General features: G+C 40.1%; 1 protein-coding gene across 1 annotated transcript in view; it reads right to left on the minus strand.

The window, feature by feature from the left end:
* LOC132896663 (sex comb on midleg-like protein 2) overlaps positions 1-16,262 on the minus strand; it is a 162,983-nt gene extending 146,721 nt beyond the window's left edge. The window contains exon 1 of the mRNA XM_060937648.1: positions 16,174-16,262. The gene's annotated coding sequence lies outside the window, so the exon portion shown is untranslated. The remainder of the gene's footprint in view (positions 1-16,173) is intronic.
* Positions 16,263-19,594: the final 3,332 nt, after the last annotated feature.

Raw genomic sequence — 19,594 nt, forward strand, 5'->3', positions numbered from 1 at the left:
GTTCGTCAACATTGAAAAAGAAAGAAGTAATCTTCTTCTGCCCCGGACAGTCTTTGGCTTTCTTCCATTTCGTGCCGCGGGATGACATCTTTAAATGCCCAAGTGTCAACAAAAACAACTCGCGAGCTTCTTCTGTCAAAAGCTCCCGCGCCGGTGGGTGAAAGGTCATTCAGTCTCGAGAAATCTCGCTCTACAAGTCAGCTGACCTTGTATGTAACCCATGTCAAATCTCGCGAGAGCAGCCGCGACAACTAAACAACTAAACAACATGGCGCCTCGGTCTGGAAAACGCCAATTCGGATTGTTTTTGCACCGTCTGGCGGTGTATCTCCTATGATTGGAATATTTTTGGAGTAATTATAACGTATTTGATAATCAGACACATTGTCACGTGGTGTTGCTGGGATGTTTTCACGGAGAAAAGATCGTTTTGAGAAAGATTGCATGTTGTGCAGTAGCATATAAGTGCACGGCCTAAGTGTGACTTGGGGTTCAATCGGCATTTCGGTAAGGGGGCGCACGCCGAGAGCAAGAGGGCGCAGCGCCCCTATTCCCCAGTTTAGACGAAAGCCTGCAATTTCAGCGAGTAAACAAGCACGGAGACAGATGAACGGAAACAACCCAGATAACCGGGGTTCCACGCGTGACGTCATGCGAGATTAGCCCTGAGGCAAGGCTGCCTTTTTCCGCGATCCGGAAGCCGCGATTTATCGATAGTTTTGTGCTTGATAATAGAATAACAAAAATTTAATATTATTTTCCCCCCAGCTTTATTAATTCATTTTAGTTGTTACTAACGATATATATTCATTTTAAAGCATTACAATAAGGCATTACGTACACTTTAAGGTTTTAAAGTGCTTATCACAGGTAAATTCAGGAGCAAGATCAATGTAATTCTCCTATTTTATGTTAAACTTTGGAAAATATCTGTCACATTTTGTGCATTTTTTTTTACCTTGCGCAATACCAGAAAAATTCAGTTGAAATCAAGCCATTTGAGGCGAATTGGTCCGCCTCTGAAAAAACTTGGCGTTTGGATTTCCCGGGAAACATTGATTTTCGTGACGTCGCGTGCGGGACGCCTCCCTCTGAATCCTACGTCAGCGCTGGTTTGTTTATGAGAAAACGACCTGGTGGTTTTCTGCAAATTTCTTCAACGTTATCGCGTAATTATTAAAATGGTTAACAGATGTATCGTAGGAGGCTGTAGCAACACCAATCTTGATGGGATTAGTACTCGTCGTTTCCCAAAAGACCGGACAATGAGAGAGAAATGGGAGCGCTTGGTCTACACAGGCTGTGCACTGAAACCGTGCAAAGCTCTCGCAGCCTGCTGGCGCTTCCGCAGGTGACGTCACGAATCTGGCTCCAGACTCCCTTGGGATTTTTCCAGACGCGTTTTGTTATTTTATTTTTTCTGCTGTAGACATTGTGCAAAATTACCCTTCTGGATGAGTGTGTAAAGGGACGTACTTTCATATAAAAAAAAAAACGAAATTGGTCCAGAATACGCACTTTAACTACACAATGGCGATTCTGTGTTTAACACGCTAAGTGCTTTTACAATATCAGTGGTGAAGAAACACAAGATGGTTACAAACGAGATTCTGAAACTCTAACAGGGGTCGAAATTAAGCATGTACCGACGGACATGGGCAAGTCATTCTCATACTCGGGCAACAATAAAATTATCACTAGTTGTCCGTCGGACAACTGTGTTTGAATGTCTGTTTTACCAAGAAAAATTAAATTGTTGTGATTCCTAACAGAAACAAAACGAAAACTTTATTTTTCCCGTCTTCTCTTTCGTTTGTCCTTGACTTTGGTTCGTTGCGGTAGTTGACGCTTCCATTCGCGAGATGGCGCTACATGATATTATGATTATTCACACGAGGCGCCACTGTCACGTAGGCTAGAACGAACGAAGCGTCTTTTTGGACTGATTTTTAATTCTGATTTGATCAGTTACACTTGACCATGATGACATGATGTTTTCTGACTGTTTAACATGTTTAATAGAAGATACTAGTAGTTATACCTAGCTGTTTTACTGTTCATCATGATGAAATAAACACCAAACACATACGAGTGTTATAACTTTATTTCTATCAATCAGTAATCAAACAATGGCAAAACAAGTTCATCTCATCTCATTATCTGTAGCCGCTTTATCCTTCTACAGGGTCGCAGGCAAGCTGGAGCCTATCCCAGCTGACTACGGGTGAAAGGCGGGGTACACCCTGGACAAGTCGCCAGGTCATCACAGGGCTGACACATAGACACAGACAACCATTCACACTCACATTCACACCTACGCTCAATTTAGAGTCACCAGTTAACCTAACCTGCATGTCTTTGGACTGTGGGGGAAACCGGAGCACCCGGAGGAAACCCACGCGGACACGGGGAGAACATGCAAACTCCACACAGAAAGGCCCTCGCCGGCCCCGGGGCTCGAACCCAGGACCTTCTTGCTGTGAGGCGACAGCGCTAACCACTACACCACCGTGCCGCCCCGGCAAAACAAGTTGAAATATTTTATTGCATATACTCTATAATATACATCCAGATTGCTTTTTATGCAAATGACTTACTCATGCCCCTTTTCCACCAAAGCAGTTCCAGGGCTGGTTCGGGGCCAGTGCTTAGTTTGGAACTGGGTTTTCTGTTTCCACTGACAAAGAACTGGCTCTGGGGCCAGAAAAACCGGTTCCAGGCTAGCACCAACTCTCTGCTGGGCCAGAGGAAAGAACCGCTTACGTCAGCGGGGGGGGCGGAGTTGTTAAGACCAACAATAATAACAAGACCGCGAAAGATCGCCATTTTTAAGCGATGAGAAGCAGCAGCTGTACAAACGCGAAGTTATCCATTATTATTATTATTATTATTGTTGTTGCTGCTGCTGCTTCTTCCGTGTTGTTTTTGCTTCGATATTCACGCCAAGGTTTATGCAAACGTAGCGACGTAACTGACGTATACAGCGACATAATGACGTGGCTTCCCTTAGCACCGTGAGCTATGGAAAAGCAAACTGGTTCTCAGCTGGCTCGCAAGTTGAACGAGTTGTGAACCAGCACCAGCACTGGCCCCGAACCAGCCCTGGAACTGATTTGGTGGAAAAGGGGTACCAGTCAACCTGCAAAAAAGTAGGGCAACCGATACATGCATGCGGGCAAATAAATTTTTGGGGTTGGTTGCCCTGAGGGCAAGTACATTCAAAAGTTAATTTCGACCCCTGTCTAAACAGCAATTCTGAGGTACAAAATAATCCAAAAGGTTCCGGCAGTAATTCATATCGCAGGTTTATGTTGGTTCTAATACGTTCTCGTTTCCATAGTAACAGCTCATTCACAGGTAGCTGTAATTATTTGGACGCTCCACATAATCTAAGCTTCATAACAGGATGTTATGATGAAGTTCTCCAGTATGAGTGTTTTGTAACAGTCATTTTTCATACTGATTTCTCTGTAATAAGACAAGCTACATTTTTTGTTGTTGTTGTTATTGTTGTTTGCTGTCTTATTAACTTCAAAAGAGAGAAAATTTTGGAAAGTAACCTCATCAGAGTTATAACAGTAACTCCACATCACACCACTATGTCACTCAGTGCGTTTACATGCACATAGAGAGAATCGAATTTCTGCTGTTGCTCGACTGAAATCGAAGTTCAAAATGCCATGTATACACCTTAATTCGGCTGAAATTGAACCGAATTTGATTTCTCGGAATCGAGCTACACGACCTAGATTATGCGATTTCTGCCGAGCTACTTAGTGCATGTAAACCCTATTGAGCTACGTAGTCGAGCTACTTACTTCAGCACTGCCCCTTCCGGAAGTGACGAGTGACGAGACCACAAGCGGGAAACACAACAGCCTCGGTCGGCATGACAACGAATCATGACAACGGCATGAATCTTTTCTTTTTGTGGCATTGTTTGCACTGTTAAAATTTAGCTCACTTACTGTATCACCAAATACATCTGTACAGCTGTTGCATAGCTGTGAATTGTGTACATAAACAAGTCACTGTATTTGTGTGTGTATATATAGATGTCCAACATCTGAAGAATGTCAATAAAAACAAAACAATTGAACTTTTTGTGTGTTTATTAAGACATAAGTTAAATTGTAAGCAAAAAAAAAATTTTTTTGTAAGCAAAAAATGGACTTTAGAAAAATATACAATTGTGCAAAATAAGTTGTCTTACAAAACAGTGGTCTGCGCAGGACAGTTTGTAGCCATACAGTCTGTTAGAGCAAGCCTAACAGCTTGAGCACGGAACTTGTGAACACGGAACAGCCAGTGTTGCCAGATTGGGCGGTTTTAAGTGCATTTTGGCGGATTTGAACATGTTTTGGGCTGGAAAACGTCAGCAGTATCTGGCAACACTGCTGATAACTTTGTTTATACTCTTGAATAGCTCTTCTTCATGACGACAACCGGAAGTGTACCAACACGATGGGGCGTGTAGCGCCACCTGTGGCTCGGGTGCACAATGTACCTCACACAATAGCTCGATTTCCTTGTGTGCATGTTAGGGCTTTGACCTTGGCCCAAAAATCATATTCGAAGTTCGTTTGGAAATTAATCTAGACATTCGAATAGTATTCGAACTTTTATTAATTATATTATTCTTAAATGCCTCACTAACACCTCGGCATCAAAATTAAATATGATATTCAGTCCACCAGGGGGCAGTGTTCAGTCAATGTCAATAAGATTACGTGCAGGAAATATGAAATATTCAGGCGTGTTTTTACAACCACTACTAATGAAACGTGCAGTGTCGTAGTAATTGGCATTATACCGGCTGACACTTTTAACGTTACATAATCCACAAACTTCGTCGTTTGTCCGTTGCCTTTTTTGTGTGAAACGCTGTTCCTTCGGTTTCCTGGTTGCTTGTACTGATGAAAGCCTCTAAACTGTAGCCTCACTGACAATCAAAGGGGAACGTTTACAAAATGAGCAGGTACTGCTAGGCCTACACCTAATCTGTGAGTTTATAACACTGCCGTTCCGAGCCCATTCGTGTTGGCTTTTGAGAATGTTTGTTTTGAATGAGACCGGTGTCAGCTGTCATGTCACTGCTTCCTGCTCGCGTCTCTGATTCACAATTCAAACAAACACGGACACGATATGTTATAAGATCACAGATTAGTTTTACGTGCTCACTTCGTTAACTTATGAACTTCATGGTATGTAAATTCCACCATGTGTAGGCTAAATTAATTTAGGCCTATAGGCTACTTGCGCAAGTAAGCTGATTTTTTTTTTTTTAGCAACTATCCAAAGTTGACAAAAATAACAGCACATGAAAGCATTACTGCGCAGTGTCGCATAGTCTACGTTAGTAATTTCATTTCTTATGTTATAACATCAGGTGTACAAAAACCAACCAAATATCTGCAGAAAAAAAACAAACACTGATATTTTCAGAAGCAAAAGTCACATTTTATATTGCATTTAATCACATCAGCAGTTACATTACACTTCATTTATTGTAGGCCTATGTTGTACTTAATAAAGTCAGACTCTGTCCAATCTCGCAAAAATGACTGACTTCTGATGAGGAAATGAAAAATATTAGAGTTAATATTAGGAATTAGAGTGTCTATCTTCACCTGCCGGCGTATCACAGACCCCTCTCACAGCCCCCTCTCACCTTCTAGCGCTCCCGCGTGCAATGTCTTCAAGTGGGCCCTCAAGTTTGAAGTTGTTGATTGATAGGCCAATTTGTTTCCACATATTTTACAGGTAACCTTTTTTTTATCGCATTCTCCATCTTTTTTTTCGAATCCAAAATAGCACCACGCATCACTTTTTAAATTCTCCGGAGTGCAAATCTCCAACATGCTAGCATCTGACTCCATTGTTCAATGCGTGCCAGCTTGACGCTAACGTCTACAGGTGCCCAGATAAGACAAAAGACAATGACCTTCGCGATTCACATAAATTCCACAGACGTTAAAAAAAAAAAAAACCTGCGACCTGAACTGAAAACGTTTACAACCACATTCACAAAAATAAAAGAATTATGCCTAATGATACCATATACAGGTTCGAATATTTAGAGCTGCCTAATATTCGTTCGAACATCACTTTTTTTCACAACATTCGAATTGTATTCGAATATCGAAGTTCGAAGTCAAAGCCCTAGTGCATGTAGGATCGGATTTCTCTGGCACCCCTGCTGGGACCCTTAGCTCGATTACCGACAGCAGCTCGATTTGGATGTGCATGTAAACGTACTGACTGATTCATTTCCTATAACAGCACACCCCAAACACACTTTATTCCTTCCTATTCAGAGTATACACATTTCTTTATCTGAGTACTTACCGAATGATACTCTTTCGGCTTATATTTCAAACTTCGTACGCAAATTACCAATCCGTAATTAAAACAGTCGCCTAAAATACAATGAATGGAAACGACTGTAAAATGTAAAACAAACAAAACTATTCTGACGACAGTGCTACGATAGCAAGACCGTGCACCTCTTATATCGCTGCTCACATGATGTTTGATGTCACGGTCGTATGTGCAGCAAGGTTTTTAGGCAAATATATATGGAAAAAAAACAGTGCTTGAGCTATACCCGGTAGCGAAAGGTTGTCGATTCCGAGTAAGAGCCTGAACACTCGTAATAAATGTAAACTGAAGTGTCAGTACAAAGCAATCGAAATTAGTAGAAAAAAATAATCAATAAGAGCTTTTCTGTTCTGTTTCAGTCGTCCTCTCTATGTGTCTGAGGTATACGGCATGAAAATGAGCATCCTGGACACGCCGCACACTCTGCATGAGCGCTTCTGTGTATAAGGCTGATTCACAGCGTTCACCAGACCCCGCTAACTGAAATTATATTCGTCATGAAAATATTTAATCGAGTGACGTCAAAGAGTGGACAACATCACCTCGAGATGACCTGGAGGCATGTTCTCGCAAGGGCACTATTATTTTATTATTTTATATGTATATAATAGTTATTTTAAACCCACTGAATTCTACAGTTAAAGGTGAAGCATCACTCAGAATCAGAGTGAATGGAGCAGCAGTAACAGACTGGTGGGCAATTCTGAAACTGGGGCGCCGATATTTTCCCACAAGTCTTGGACACTGATCTCACGAAATATGGTCTTGACTGAGATTTTGTAAAAAGAACGTTCATGTTGTCTTTTCTTTTCATGTGCAGACGGTTCATTTGTACTCCGTCTTTGACTCAGTCTTGCTTTCATTTGGACTCGATCCTTATTTCATCTTACTTTTATTTGGACTCGATTTCTGGCTCAGTCTCACTTTTATTTGGACTTAATCTTTGGCTCAGTCTCACTTTTATTTGGACTCGATTTCTGACTCGATCTCACTTTTATTTGGACTTAATCTTTGGCTCAGTCTCACTTTTATTTGGATTTGATTTCTGACTCAATCTCACTTTTATTTGAACTCGATTTCTGACTCGATCTCACTTTTATTTGGATTTGATTTCTGACTCAATCTCACTTTTATTTGGATTTTATTTCTGACTCGATCTCACTTTTATTTGGACTCAATTTCTGACTCGGTCTCACCTTCATTTGGAGTCAATTTCTGACTCAGTCTCACTTTTATTTGGACTTGATCTCTGACTCATACTCACTTTTATTTGGATTTGATTTCTGACTCAATCTCACTTTTATTTGGACTCGATTTCTGACTCAGTCTCACTTTTATTTGGACTTGATTTCTGACTCAGCCTCACTTTTATTTGGATTTGATTTCTGACTCAGTCTCAGTTTTATTTGGACTCGATTTCTGACTTAATCTCACTTTTATTTGGACTCAATTTCTGACTCGGTCTTCCCTTCATTTGGAGTCAATTTCTGACTCAGTCTCACTTTTATTTGGACTTAATCTTTGGCTCAGTCTCCCTTTTATTTGGACTCAATTTCTGACTCAGTCTCACTTTTATTTGGACTCAGTCTCACTTTTATTTGGACTCGATTTCTGACTCAGTCTCACTTTTATTTGGAATTAATCTTTGACTCAGTCTCACATTTTATTTGGACTCAGTTTCTGACTCAATCTCACTTTTATTTGGACTCAGTCTCACTTTTATTTGGACTCGATTTCTGACTCAGTCTCTCTTTTATTTGGAATTAATCTTTGACTCAGTCTCCCTTTTATTTGGACTTGATCTTTGACTCCGTTTCACTTTTATGTGGATTTCATTTCTGACTCAGTCTCACTTTTATTTGAACTCAATCTCTGATTTACTCTAACTTTTTTTGGACTCGATCATTGACTCAGTCTCGTTTTCATTTGGAGCTTCATGAACGTGGGCAGAAATCATTCAAATGTTGAAGCCACTTAACCATTAGAGACCTAACCTTGAAAAACAAGAATAATCTTATCTAATGCACTTTTAATATCGTGATAGTTACTTAATACTTTGAAAAGTTTCCTTTCTCAAGAAATAAGAAGTCTAGATGTGTTTAGGCCAGTCCTTCTCAAATAGTGGGGCGCGCCCCCCCAGGGGTACGATGCCGGGGGGGGGGGCGCGTGTGACCCCGGGGAACATGCTTTTGCCGTACTAGAATAAAGTGTAACTGCACATCCACTACAGTAGGTGGCAGTGGCGCTCTCACTGTCAGGGTGTGCGCGGGGAGTATCAGCGCTATGGGGTAGGGTTTTTGCATACACACAGCACAGAGCAGGAGATATGAAGTGCAGTGAACACACACTGATTTTATTTAGTTTTATATATTGTGCTCCTGAGTTAATGTTGCTGATCAATTTGAATTTATTATTATTTATTGATTTTATTTAATTTTATTTTTCAGTATCAAATGGGGCGCGCCCCACGATTTGAAAAGGACCGAATTAGTGGGTTAAAAAATGTTTATAGTTTAAATAAGTTTTTTTTTTTAATTTTGCAAATTGCAAGCACTTTGATGGACTTTAAATCTTTTCTGTTACAGACTAAAAAACAATGTTAATAAAGTTATTCTTTGTTGTAAGTTGATCTATTTTTCTTTCTTTTTTCTTTTTTTCTTTTATGTTAATAAGGATACAATATTATGCAGAGGTGTACTTATATTATAAGTACACCTAACACCATTGTTATAAGTCTTAACAATTTTATAGACAAATTATACTATTTACAGTCGCGGCGGAGTGGAGGGGCGTGAAATGTTTTCTTCTTCCGGGGGGCGTAACAGAAAATAATTGAGAAGCACTGGTTTAGACGAACTGGACATCAGTCTTATTCTGAACTGAATATCCTGTTGTGTTCTGAACGCTCTAGAAAGAGATTGTAATGACCAAGTTGAACCATTTTCCCAGCCAGCTTTGAGAAAGTAACTCTAACAAGTTCATTTCACAAATAAAAGGAAACATTTTCCAATTTCTTCGTGAAACAAGAAGAAATACAGGAAGTGTAATAATAACTTCTGAAAATAGATAGGGCTGAATAAGGATTGGCTTAATAGGAACTTCATTATCATTTATTACACACCTTATAAAATGTTCAGAACATCAACATTAACTTCTGTGATAATAATAATAATAATAATAATAATAATAATAATAATAGTAAACTCGTCATCTCTATGATGATCCATGTGACAGAATGATTTCTAGAGCGCAGAAGATACATGCTGATAAATTACTGATATAATGCACTTTTCTCAGAGTATCAGGAGTATACTGATCATCCAACGGTTAAAATAAGTCTCCCGAATGCAAGTTACTCTCATTTCCTATTTATTTTCATTCCAAAATATTAAATCGGATCTGATTTAATTCATAAGAATCGCTCTGGAGCTTTCACTGTCCCTTCTTTCTCACAGTAGTTTTGAAGAAGTTAAAATGTGACTTTTAGTAAACCTGACTTATACATCTTATAACGTCTCATATACAGTATATTGTGTTTTTTATGAAATGTCTTCAAGCATTGTGAAATATTATTGCCATAGTGCTCAGTACTCACATGAGCAAGGACATCTGCAGCGGTGAAATAAGCAACTTTTATTTTTAAACACCAAATATTAATATTATTAATAGTAATAGTATCTATTACTACTGACACTACTAGAGTACTAGTGATAAAAGTATTATTTAGGTGTTTATTACAAAAAAAAATTAGTAGTAGTATTTAATTACTTAATATATTATTCGATATTTTTATGAACCTGTTATTGCTATTACTGTTATTCATTCATTATCTGTAGCCGCTTTATCCTGTTCTACAGGGTCGCAGGCAAGCTGGAGCCTATCCCAGCTGACTACGGGTGAAAGGCGGGGTACACCCTGGACAAGTCGCCAGGTCATCACAGGGCTGACACATAGACACAGACAACCATTCACACTCACATTCACACCTACGGTCAATTTAGAGTCACCAGTTAACCTAACCTGCATGTCTTTGGACTGTGGGGGAAACCGGAGCACCCGGAGGAAACCCACGCGGACAGAACATGCAAACTCTACACAGAAAGGCCCTCGCCGGCCCCGGGGCTCGAACCCAGGACCTTCTTGCTGTGAGGCGACAGCACTAACCACTACACCACCGTGCCGCCCTATTACTGTTATTTTTATTATTTTAACTTTAATGATGAATAGTAGTATTATATAATTTAAAAATAAAACAAAAAAGATATTATTGTTGTCATTAAATTATATATAACGAACCCCATTTTCAGAAAAGTTGGGATATTTTCCAAAATGTAATTTAAAAAAAAAATCTGATTTGTTACCTAATTCACATGAAACTTCAATTAACTGACAAAAGTACAAAGAAAAGACTTTCAATAGTTTTACTGACCAGCTTAAGTGTATTTTGTAAATATAAACACAGTTAGAATTTGATACCTGTAACACTCAAAAAAAGTCAGGATAGACGCATTATTACCACTGTGTAACATCACCTTTACTTTAATAACACTTTTTAATCATACAGGAACTGAGGATGCTAATTGTTGCAGTTTTGCGATTGTAATTTTTTTTTTCACTCTTGCTTGATACAAGACTTCAGCTGCTCAACAGTCCGTGGTCGCTGTTGTCTGATTTTCCTCTTCATGATGCGCCATACTTTCTCAATAAGTTACAGATCTGGACTGGCAGCAGGCCAGTCAAGCATATGCACTCTGTGTCTACGAAGCCACGCTGTTAAAACTAAAACTATTAAAAATATTTTCTTTGTACATTTGTCAGTTAAATGAAGCTTCACACGAATTAACAAATCACAGATTTTTGTTTTTATTACATTTAGGAAAATGTCCCAACTTTTTTTTTTATCTGGAAATGGGGAAATAAATTTGGGTACTTTTTGTTTGTGAATGTGTCTATATAATAAAAAGAAAATCACATGTTGGCTGGAAGTTTATCTTCTCATGTTGAAAAACTCACATTTTTCATACAAAATACATCGAGGATCTGAGTGACACATTTCCCAATATTTCACTCCGATGATGTCACTCCCAGTGTTTTCCCGCTGACTAGACACGCATTGTCAAAATGGTGAACTGGTTCAAAATTAAAATTCTTTTGATTAACTTGCATTTTTTTTTGTGGATGTGTCCATATAATATAAAGAACATAACACAGAAGCATGAACATATGAAGTTTATCTTCTCATGTTGAAAAATATCACTCATTCACTTCGCTCACTCGTGAAATATACATTCACCACTCGAAGATAAACTTCATATCTTCAGAACACCATGTAATATATATATATATATAATAAAATGTTTTGAGACACACAAATATACCAATTATTATTAGTAGTAGTAGTAGTATTACTGTATTTTATTATCAGTTATTATTATTAAATAATAAAAATATTAAATTAACACCTTTAAAGCTAGCCTTTCAATTTCATAAAATCTATGAAATTTAGTTCCCTCTGAAATGTGGTCATTGTGATATATGTTTATTTCTGTAATATCTCAAAAAAAAACCTGGCCTTTCTGTGGTTGGGAAGTTATTTAATTTGAAGGGATTCCCTCAAAAATAATGTGCATGAAATCGCTCGCTTCGCGCAGTCAAGCAGACAGAGGGAGTCCATGTGCGCAGGCTTACTTTCTTCTTCTTTTGGGTTTTACGGCAGCTGGCATCCATCTACAGGTTTACCTTGACCGTGCACTGACAGTTACATCATTCTGTCGCTAAACGAACAGCTGATCACACCGAGGTGCTCGCTGACGGCCGACATTTATTAGTTTGGTCCTGTGTTTCCTTTCCTTTGCAACATAACGTCTTTTCTTCTCGCTTTCCGTTACTGTACTCGGTCTTTCACGCTTCATTTGCGTCCTCCATTTTTCTCTCCTGTTTCAAAATCATATCCCACAATGCCTTGCGCGAACGGGGAAAACCCACTACGTCATGCATGACGTAGTATCTTGTATTGGGTCATGGTGAAGCAAGAAAAAATAGCAGAGAATTTAGGGCCATGTGGTCCTAAATTCATTAATTGTTCTGTTAAGGCCCCGTCACACTTATTCAGAATTAGCAGGAATCAAGCAGAACCAACCGAAATGAAAAATTTTTCAAAATTCGTGCCACATTTGGGCGGGAATTTCAAACTGACCAACATTCTTACAGCTTTGTAAGAATGCCGTTCGAATACTTAGAATGCGCTTTGAACCCGCCTCGAATGATCCTTGCACATTCCGGGTGTATTAGCTTTCGAATGCAGTTCAAATGTTGTTGGAACACAGCAGGAATACCTAGGATGCTGTTAGAATGCAGTACGAATATTAAGAATGCACTTCGAATGCTGCCCGAATGCCACCCGAAGTCTGGTCGGAAGGTGCCTCGAATGCTGTACGAATTCACCTCAAATGCAGTCAGAACGCTCCCGGAATAGCTGCCGAATATGTTTCGAACGTCTAAGAATTCAAAGAGAATGCAGCTCGAATATTTAGAATGTACTTCGAATATCCCGGAATGAAAGAATTTTCATTCCGGTTCATTCAAGGCTCTCATCTCATCTCATTATCTCTAGCCGCTTTATCCTTCTACAGGGTCGCAGGCAAGCTGGATCCTATCCCAGCTGACTATGGGCGAAAGGCGGGGTACACCCTGGACAAGTCGCCAGGTCATCACAGGGCTGACACATAGACACAGACAACCATTCACACTCACATTCACACCTACGCTCAATTTAGAGTCACCAGTTAACCTAACCTGCATGTCTTTGGACTGTGGGGGAAACCGGAGCACCCGGAGGAAACCCACGCGGACACGGGGAGAACATGCAAACTCCACACAGAAAGGCCCTCGCCGGCCACGGGGCTCGAACCCAGGACCTTCTTGCTGTGAGGCGACAGCACTAACCAGTACACCACCGTGCCGCCCCGTCATTCAAGGCTCATTCGGGATATTCTGGCAGGATTTGAAGCGGCTTGCCATTCCGATTTTTCCCTCAAATGAAATCAGAATGTTCCGAATGCTGTTGGAATGCCGTAAGAATATTTAGAATGCAGTCAGAATGCAGTTAGAATACACTTCGAATGCCGTTCGATATTTCTTCTCTTCTTCGAATGCACCTCGAATGTTTTGAGCACGAGCAAAACAATCGGGCTGGCCACAAGAATACGCCCGAATGTTTGGACTGGACTCAGAATGTAGTCAGAATTTTTAGAATGCACTTCGAATATCCCGGAATATACGAAGAATTTTCATTCCGACGGCATTCAGGCTCATTCGGAACATTCTGGCAGGATTTGAAGCAGCTTGCCATTCCGATTTTTCCCTCGAACGCAATCAGAACGTTTCGAATACTGTCGGAATGCCGTAAGAATATTTAGAATGCAGTCAGAATACACTTCGAATGCCGTTCGATATTTCTCCTCTTCTTCGAACGTTTTGAGCACGAGCAAAACAATCGGGCCGGCCACAAGAATGCGCCCGAATGTTTGGACTGGACTCAGAATGTAGTCAGAATTTTTAGAATGCACTTCGAATATCCCGGAATATACAAAGAATTTTCATTCCGACGGCATTCTGGCTCATTCGGAACATTCTGGCAGGATTTGAAGCGGCTTGCCATTCTGATTTTCCCCTCGAACGCAATCTGAATGTTTCGAATGCTGTCGGAATGCCGTAAGAATATTTAGAATGCAGTCAGAATCCACCTCGAATGTTTTGAGCATGAGCAAAACAATCAGGCCGGCCACAAGCATGCGCCCAAATGTTTGGACTGGACTCAAGGCCTCTGCATGCTCTTGCGACAAGGCTTTCGCAGATAGCTTTTCGCAGACAGTTGTAATTTATCGTTGAGCGAGGAGTAATAGGCGTGCGCGATGTTATTCACCGCCACAACGCAAGGGGGCGCGAAGTCGCGAAATCACTAGGAGTAGTTGGTGGGTGTGGTTAGTGGAGTGTTTATCCTCCGGTTACTTATAATGACTAGAACTGGAGTCGTATAGATGTCCGTACTTCCTCACTTCCTCGATCAACCGCTCTTCGTGCTGCTCCATCTTCGCTCGTGTTTTTAAAAATGCCGGTCGTGAAAACAAACCAAACCGGGAAAGTAGGGAAGCGGAAGTGCGTGTACAGCGGATGTAGAGTGGACCAATCAGAGCCCTCTTGTCTGCGACGCTGTCTGCGAGGCTTCTGCGGTGGTCACAATTTTTGGGAGGTGCGCGCAGAGCATCTGCGAAGGTGGGGGGGCTACGCAGACGCCATCTGTGATGCTATCTGCGAGGACTGCGTTGTCAGCATAAATTGGCCTTCAGAATGCAGTCAGAATTTTTAGAATGCACTTCGAATATCCCGGAATATACGAAGAATTTTCATTCCGCCTCGATCTAGTATGACTGCCCTATAAAAAAAAACCAATAAAATTGGAAGTCTGTGATTCGAATTCAGTCCACTCGACAAAAATAACTGTGTGTCGGGGAAAATTCTTTTCATGACCTACACTTGAAAAATCTGCTTTAAAGTGCCATTCCACCATTGGATGTATTCTTTGGCATAAAATACAATATATTTTATGACAACATGACTAGATAGAGAAATCTTTTACCTTCAAAATGATATATCAAACATAATTTTTTGACAACGACAAGTATATTAATTTGCAACCAAAGTCACCTACCCTTTTAATTTCCGCGCGGTAGTGAAACGTGATGTCATCGGCAGGTTCCCCTTCTTGTGTACGACGTGGCACAGATTATCAGCAATGGCGGACAGAACGCGATTGTCAGCTTGGGAAAAGAAGCGAAGGAAAATAGCAAGTGATGCCCAAAGGAGACGGTCGATGGTGAATATCGGCACAGCAATCGACAAGTGGAAATCGCGTTCTATCCGCCATTGCTGATAATCTGTGCCACCAAGAAGGGGAACCTGCCGATGACATCATGCGTGGAAATTAAAAGGGTAGGTGACTTTGGTCGCAAAATTAATACACTTGTCGTTGTCAAAAAATTATGTCTGATATACCATTTTGAAGCTAAAAGATTTCTCTGTCTAGTCATGTTGTCATAAAATATATTGTATTTTATGCCAAAAAAATACATCCAATGGTGGAATGGCACTTTAATCATCTTTTTTTTTTGTATTCAGTAGTAAAGAACAATATAAAATGCTTATTATTATTATTCTTATTATTGCTGTTAATGATATTAGTTACTAGTAGTAGTTAGTGGATTGTAAATGTGGTTTGTTTTAACTCTGTTCTTTCTGTTTCTATTTAAAAGTCTGTTCAGTAAAGATATAAACTTTATTTCAGTATAAAATCGCGCGCGTGTGTGTGTGTGTGTGTGTCTGGGCCTGTTCAGTGTCGACTCAGAGAAAGTGTTGTTCAGAGGAACGTCATCACCAGCAGCCTTATTACACATCAACAACAACAACAACAACAACAACCCAGCGTCCGGCCACAACTGTGTAACACTGAGCTGTGAGAGTCCACACACACACACCGCGCAGGCGCAGGCGCGCGTGCACTGAGCGCTTATTACCGCTTTATGAAGGTTAATAACGGGGTAGACGCCCATCAGCGGCTCCCACTCTGGAGGTAAGAGGAGGAGAAACACATCGCGACGCGGCCAAAGTGTTTACACTGAAGCTGTGCTCTAAAAGCCCCTCACACCCCCCCAGGGGCCAATCCCCCTCCCCGCGGGCCCCTGCAGCCCCGCACAGCCCGCCGCCCAACACAAAACACACAAAGCCCGCACCTACCTGCGCGAATTTGTCGAAATTGAAGCAGATCTCAGTACTTTTCGTAAGACCTGGCCGCCATATTTCGATAACCTCTGTGCGCGTGCGCATGCGCAGGCAGCACCGAGTCGCGAGCAGCGTTACGTTTTCGACTTTCCACTGAAACCGCCGCTTCTGCGTTCTTTCTCCCACCCGTATTTAGACAAGCCCCGCCCCCTGCGCGCTGATTGGCTGCTGTAACACTCTTACAAGCCTGAAAGCAAATTACTAACAGCAGTGACAAAATGTACTGTGCTGGAATGGGACCTCAGTTTTGCGTGTATGTGTGTGTACATATTGTTTGTTTTTTTTTTCTTTGTTTCATTTATTCCTGGAATTTATTTTTTTCATTCATTCGTTTGTTTGTTTCACTGTAAAAAAAAAAAAAAGATTTGTTGTTTTAACTTAGTCAGTGCAAGGGCTGACTTAACATTTTAAGTTCATTGAAATTCACATAGTAAGTTAAATTGTTGTGAACTTGCTAATATTCATTTCAGTGAACTCAAAACTTTAAGGCAGTCCTTGCTTAAAGTGCCATTCCACCATTGGATGTATTCTCTGAATACAAAATACAACATATTTTGACAACATATATAAATGGTATCACTAGACAGAGAAATCTTTTAGCTTCAAAATGATATATCGAACGTAATTTTTTGACAACGACAAGTATATTAATTTTGCAACCAAAGTCACCTACCCTTTTAATCTCAGCGCGTGATGTCATCAGCAGGTTCCGCTTCTTGTGTCTTGTGACGTGGCACATATTATCAGCAATGGCGGATAGAACGCGATAAAAATAATACCAATAAATCTAGCTAATACCAATAAATCTAGCTAATACCAATAAATCTAGCTAACTGAAAGATTAACTCAAAATTTTTCGCAATTTTTTTGGCCCCCATATACGAGGAGAAATGACTCTCTCACTTTGGGGGTTTCCTGGTCTAAAAATAGACCGACACATGGTACACAGGAAGGGGAACCTGCCGATGACATCACGTTTCACTACCGCACGGAAATTAAAAGGGTAGGTGACTTTGGTCGCAAAATTAATATACTTGTCGTTGTCAAAAAATTATGTTTGATATATCATTTTGAAGCTAAAAGATTTCTCTGTCTAGTCATGTTGTCATAAAATATATTGTATTTTATGCCAAAGAATACATCCAATGGTGGAATGGCACTTTAAACTAACTTTTTTTTAAGTTAAAACAACAAATCTTTTTTTTTTTTTACACCTGGAATTCAAAACGATTTTATTTCTAATTTATAATTCTGATTTTCTGTTTATTCTTGGAATCTTCCTATTTTTACTTCACTGATTTATTTGTTTTGTTATATTTACACTACCGTTCAAAAGTTTGGGGTCACCCAGCCAATTTTGTGTTTTCCATGAAAAGTCACACTTTTATTTACCACCATAAGTTGTAAAATGAATAGAAAATATAGTCAAGACATTTTTCTGGCCATTTTGAGCATTTAATCGACCCCACAAATGTGATGCTCCAGAAACTCAATCTGCTCAAAGGAAGGTCAGTTTTATCGCTTCTCTAAAGAGCTCAACTGTTTTCAGCTGTGCTAACATGATTGTACAAGGGTTTTCTAATCATCCATTAGCCTTCTGAGGCAATGAGCAAACACATTGTACCATTAGAACACTGGAGTGAGAGTTGCTGGAAATGGGCCTCTATACACCTATGGAGATATTGCACCAAAAACCAGACATTTGCAGCTAGAATAGTCATTTACCACATTAGCAATGTAGAGAGTGGATTTCTGATTAGTTTAAAGTGATCTTCATTGAAAAGAACAGTGCTTTTCTTTCAAAAATAAGGACATTTCAAAGTGACCCCAAACTTTTGAACAGTAGTGTATGTATATCGATTTGAATATTCACAATAAGCATTCCTGAGTTACAACTCACATTACACAAGCAGATTGTGTAATGATTTATTTATTACAATGTATATGTGTTTATTTTTTATTTATTCGTGGAATTCTGATGCCCTGCGTCTGGTTGGAGTCTCATCGCATCGCTCCTGTGGAAGACAGTCCCATATGGACAGTTGGAAGTCACACTTGGAGGACGCTCTGGACTCTTACAGTAATGCTTTTATGGTTGAGGACTACAGTTGACTTGCTAACTTTGGGACTGCGGTTGTCATGAACAGTTTTGCACTCAAGTTTCCATTAATGAAGAGTTTATAACATCAATGAAACTGACTTCATGTTAAAACTGTTAATGTTATAGTCATGTTGTCTGTTGTTGTCCAGGTGAGGATGGGTTCCCTTTTGGATCTGGTTCCTCTCGAGGTTTCTTCCTCGTGTTGTCTGAGGGAGTTTTTCCTTGCCACCGTGGCCATGGGCTTGCTCATTGGGGATAGATTAGGGATAAAATTGGTTCATGTCTTGGGTCATTCAAATTCTGTAAAGCTGCTTTGGGACAATGTCTATTGTTAAAAGCGCTATACAGACAAACTTGACTTGACTTTTTATGTTTAATTCATTCATTCGTTTGTTTGTTTATAATGAGATCTCCTTGGTTGCCACCCACATTACATATGTAAATGATCTCATCTCATTATCTCTAGCCGCTTTATCCTTCTACAGGGTCGCAGGCAAGCTGGAGCCTATCCCAGCTGACTACGGGCGAAAGGCGGGGTACACCCTGGACAAGTCATCAGGTCATCACAGGGCTGACACATAGACACAGACAACCATTCACACTCACATTCACACCTACGCTCAATTTAGAGTCACCAGTTAACCTAACCTGCGTGTCTTTGGACTGTGGGGGAAACCGGAGCACCCGGAGGAAACCCACGCGGACACGGGGAGAACATGCAAACTCCGCACAGAAAGGCCCTCTCCGGCCCCGGGGCTCGAACCCAGGACCTTCTTGCTGTGAGGCGACAGCGCTAACCACTACACCACTGTGCCGCCCTATGTAAATGATATTTTTTAAATTTAAATATATATTTTCTTTATTTATTCTTTGACTCGTTCTATGTTTTACTTTATTTATTTGTTTGTTTGGGTGTTTGTTGACATACTTACAATGAATGTTCCTCATTCACAGTTGAATGCTAAAAGATGGTAAAAGAATGCTAAAAAGATAGTTTACAAATCCTCTCGTTTCACAGTTTCCTCTAGTTTACAAACCATCAATAAAAGAAAGAAAGAAAGAAAGAAAGAAAGAAAGAAAGAAAGAAAGAAAGAAAGAAAGAAAGAAAGAAAGAAAGAAAGAAAGATGCATGTCCACAGTGCTCTCTATGATTATTGGCCCCCTTTGAAAAGATCCATAAAACAGGCTTGGAAAAAAAAATCCACTTTGGTTGAAGTTGATTCATCTCACACTGAAAAAATTAGAAAAATCCAACCTTTAATTGAAAAATTTATT

Source organism: Neoarius graeffei, chromosome 13, assembly GCF_027579695.1.
Source record: "Neoarius graeffei isolate fNeoGra1 chromosome 13, fNeoGra1.pri, whole genome shotgun sequence".
Lineage (NCBI taxonomy): Eukaryota > Metazoa > Chordata > Actinopteri > Siluriformes > Ariidae > Neoarius > Neoarius graeffei.